Source organism: Myotis myotis, unplaced genomic scaffold (assembly GCF_014108235.1).
Source record: "Myotis myotis isolate mMyoMyo1 unplaced genomic scaffold, mMyoMyo1.p scaffold_m19_p_2, whole genome shotgun sequence".
Lineage (NCBI taxonomy): Eukaryota > Metazoa > Chordata > Mammalia > Chiroptera > Vespertilionidae > Myotis > Myotis myotis.
Genome location: NW_023416324.1, coordinates 36,614,958 through 36,619,551, shown reverse-complemented (window position 1 = coordinate 36,619,551; position 4,594 = coordinate 36,614,958). Strand labels below are relative to the sequence as shown.

At 53.9% G+C, this 4,594-nt stretch overlaps 1 non-coding gene across 1 annotated transcript; it reads right to left on the bottom strand.

Moving 5' to 3' along the window:
• Positions 1-3,240: 3,240 nt before the first annotated feature.
• LOC118677837 lies at positions 3,241-3,347 on the bottom strand. The gene has a single exon (XR_004974563.1). It is a non-coding gene; the product is annotated as a U6 spliceosomal RNA (small nuclear RNA).
• Between the last annotated feature and the right edge of the window lie 1,247 nt (positions 3,348-4,594).

Here is a 4,594-nt window from a genome sequence, read left to right as displayed (position 1 = left end):
CCATGCCCTGGATACCAGCTTTGGGTGTGGGAGGAGGGACAAGGGTGTCTGGCATGGTCTAGTCTGAGGATTGCAGGTGATAACCAAAGCAGGGTCCATAACAGGAGGGGCTGGCCGCCTCCACCCTGCTGTCAGCCCTGCTGAGGATTTGGGTCCCTGTGCCCGCTCTGTGATATGGCCTGAAGCAGGTAGTGGGTTGAGAAGTGGGTAGAAGTTGAGTGGGAGGCACACACTGAGCTTTTGGCTTTGAAGCGTTTAATTTCTAGCCTCAGGTCCCTGCAGGTGAGTCTCCTGGCTGAGAGCACACCAGGTGTAGGGCCCCAGAAGGCAAAGCAGGGAGCCTGAGTTTCAGCTTCAGGATGACAAAGAATGAGAGGCTGAACCAAGAGTAAGCCGCTGGCAGAGGTGTGGGTGGGTGGAGGGTGTTGGTCCTTGGGGCCCCAGGGGCAGAGGGGAAGGTAAGACCCTTCTCAGGGGCAGAGCTGGGGTTAGCGCCAACTCGCTCAGACCTCTAAGTCTCCCCAGCTTTCTGGCTGTTTGTACCACCTCTGAGCAGTCCCCACAGATTCCTAGGAACTATGACTTGAATTCCTTCCTTTACAGCGAAGGGAGGGCTGGTGGCTGTAGGCCAGGGCATGAGGGATGGGCTCTGATGAGGCAGCCTCGAACTGTTCTGCAAACACACCAATCCCCTCCCCATTCCAGCCACCACCTTCTCAGCTACTCCCACACTTCATTCAGGGTCTGCTCAGAGGCCTCCCTGACCTGTTACCTCCCCCTCACCAGATGCAGATGGCCCACCACTGTGTCCCTTGCTGGGCATCACCCTGGGCCCATGGAAATGCCTCATCTAACCAGGCGTTTCACCTTCTCCCCGGTGGTCTGTGGCTGATGAGGGACCTCAAGGCCCCACCACTTTGCCTCAATTTGGGAAACTGAAGGACCATTCAGCTCCAAGCTCCCAGTGGCCGCCTACAGTGAAAGCAGCCTTTCCACGGGGCTTCTCCTCGAAACCTCCTGGTCAAGTGCAGCTTATTAACCTCCTCACTTGCTTACAGGCGTCTGGAGAGTGCTCCCCAGTACCCCTGCCACACCCTCCCTCCCAGTCTGTTCCTGCTTCCCTGCTTTCCCCACCATCTTCCCAAATGTGGTGAGGGGAAGACCCTTATTTTGTTCACTGCTCTATACCCAGGCCTGTGGCAGGCTTGCCACATATTTGATGCTCACGGACCCTCGTGGGATGAATGAACCAAGTGCCTGAGAGCTTACCTGAGGTGAGGGTGGGCCCCAGGACTGCCCTGTAGCAAGCACCCATCTCTGGGGAGAGGGTCCCTATAACTGGCTGATCTTCCAGCAGCCAAACAGGGAGTCCCACTGTCATTATGGTGTATTCATGCCAAAGGGAAGACCGTCTGCACTCAGGTCACAGGCTTGCTTTAAGGGACTTTCTCAGGAAGCAGGGAGATCCTGTGCAAAGCCTGAGGGCCCTGGCCTGCTCCTTTGCCAGCACTCAGCTTGCAGCTGAGGGACAGAGCCTCTGGCAAGCCTCCCTAGGTCCAGCCCGCCTCGGGGGACAGAGCAGCCCACAGGGGAAAAGCCACCTTTTCACGGGGTTCTGAAAAATCCAGATCCAGTGCCTTGAACCCTCCTGGACAGGTGCAGCTTATTAATCTGAGGGGGAAACCTGAAACGGAGGTGCTTCACCCCATTTTGCACATGAGGAAACAGGAGAGGGAAGCTGGAATATAGGAAGCTCTTAGAAAAGGCTTCCCTCAGTCCGTTCCCGCTGCTGAAAATGAATCGAGGAAACTTAACAATCAACAGGACACAAACCTGACCTGATGAGAATATATTCACAATGGCAGTGTCAAAATTTTTGTTCCAAGTCTGTTGCTCAGAAGCTCAAGTCCCTGTAAGTGGGTTTTTGTTATTTTAAAAATATTTTTATTGATTTTAGAGAGGGAGAGGGAGATAGAAACATCAATGATGAGAATCATTGATTGGCTGCCTCCTGCATGCCCCCTACTGGGGATCGAGCCTGCAACCTGGGCATGTGGCCTGACCAGGAATTGAATCGTGACCTCCTGGTTCACAGGTCAATGCTCAACCACTGAGCCACACTGGCTGGGCTGTAAGTGGGTTTTTATGCCTATAGTGTGACCTCCCATTCCCCCCACAGTGCTTCTACTTCCTCCCCAGACTCACTGACTAGGTAAGTAGTCTGTTCTCAGGCCTGATGCCAAACAGGCCTTAAAAAAATCATCCTGCATTTCTTCCCTCTCTGTTTAGGGGGGAAAGGAATGTAAGGTGGTGAGGATGAGGTAGGTGGGTACAGCTCTGGGGGTCGGGGGGAGGCGGGGGACTGTCATCACCAGCTTTCCAGCTCTCCCCACTACACCATGTGGTCTCTGAGCCTGTTTCCTCATCTGTGGGGAGGACAAAATCCTCCATCCTGCTGGTCTCACCCTGCAGGTCCGCTGCAAGGGGCTTGAAGTCAGAGTGCAGTGGGTACCAGGCTCCAAGGCTGAGCTCCGAGGTGGACACACCAAGACCAGCCACAGGGCTGTCCTCACTCAGGGGGGCTGAATGAGGGTGGTCGTCAAGCTGCAAGGTCCCACCTGCTTCCCCACAGCTTCAACACTCAGGCTCACTTCGCTCACTCCCCACTCCTCCCCCATCGCCAAGGGCCTTCAGCCTGCTCAGCCTGGCTTCAGGCCACCACCATCACTCACCCAAGAATTACCGCAATGGCTTCCAGCTGGGCTCCATGCAGTCACCCTGCCAACTTGTTTTTAAAATCCCTTTGACTCAGCAATTCTGCTAGGAATTTATCCGAGGGCTATGCTGGCAAAAGTACTCTAAGACACATGAACAAGGATGCTCATTGCAGCATTATTTGCAATAGCTAACAACTGAAAATAACCTGTCCATCGATAGATATTAATGCAGCTGCTCAAAAGAACAAGGTAGCTCACATGTGCTGACGTGGCAAGATCCTGCACTCCCAAGGCACTGGGTGAGAAAGGGAGGTGCCGAAGTCTATAAATAGGATGACACTAGTAACATACATGTTATTCCACGTCCTGTGACAGTATAAGCATGAAACCTTGGAGCTGTGGTTACTCTTAGAGAGGACTAAGGGTTGCTTCGGGCGGGGTGACTTCACTTGTATAGTACACGTCTAAGTTCTTTCCATTTCCACCATTTATATGTAATAATTATCTTTTCTTTTTTTACTTTTAAAATATGGAACGCTTCATGAATTTGGGTGTCATCCCTGCACAGGGGCCATGCTAATCTTCTCTGTATTGTCCCGCTTTTAGTATGTGTGCTGCCGAAGCGAGCACCTCATAATTATCCTTAAAATGGGCGCCAGGCAAGTGATTCCACTGGCCCCACCCAGATCACCTGCCATGGGAAGACTGGGATGCTAGGCATTCAAGGCCCCTTGTGGGTTGGCCACTCCAGCCTCACCCCAACCTGCCTGACTCAGCAGAATCCTGACGCCGCTTTTTCATACCATGTTGTCCCCAGTGACCCCTTCACACCACCAGCGTAATCTGTCCTTTTCCCAGTAATCCCTTTGCCACCCCACCCGTCCCTGCCAAGCCAAAAGGTGTTCTACAGTGGCAGGAACGCCAGCCCAGGGTCGCTCCCTCTTCAGAGCAGAAGTATCCACACCCCGCTGCTCTCAGCGGTCCCTCTGAGAATTGCACTCAGCCCAACAAAGCCACCCGACCCAAGGTCCCCCCAGTTCTGGGGAGCAGTGCACATCCAATGGTGTGCAGAAAGGCTCGGCACCCCTGGTGGGACCCAAAAATCAGAAATGGCCAAGGCCTCAGGTGCACACCCACCAGCTCAGCCTCTCCTCTGCCCCATGCTGCCACCCTCTCTCCGCAGGGGCTGACAAAGACTCCCCACACTTGCACCTGCCAATCTCCATCTGTTTCCTGGGGAAGCCTACCTAAAACATCAGCTGTGTAACCTTGGACTTATTCCTTACACTGTGTCTCTTTAGGGGCCAGCACAGTGCCTAACACATAACAGGCACCCAACATTTTTCCTGAATATGGAAACGACACTGACCTCGCAAGGGCTGTGTGAGGATTACACAGAGGCAGTGCACAGGGGCCGGGCCAGAGCAGGCCTTGATGCTACTAGAACAAAGAGAGACAAGCCGCGCCAGGGATGAGCTGATCCATTAACCAGGACAGGGTGAGAATCTACAACAAATACTCAGCTGTTCTGCAGCCACTGTGGGAAGTGTCCACAATTTAAATAATCCCGCAAGAACCTCGTGACCGGCACAGAGCACCCATGATGTGGTTTTGAAGCTACAGTCTTCAAAACAAGGTAGATCACATTAGCCCAAGTTTCAGATGAAGAAACAAACTCAGAGATGAAGACTCTGCGTGGGCAGAGCTGGGGCAGGTCACGTGCAGGGCCTGCACTGTGTGGAGGCAGGCGACTACGGGTGCCCCGGGGACAGCACCCTCACACCAGCACAGGCTCCAGTGCACCGGAAGCACACTTTATTGTCAGGGGGACCCCAGGCTCAGCCCAGGATGCAGCATCTTCCGTGGGGGAGGGAGAG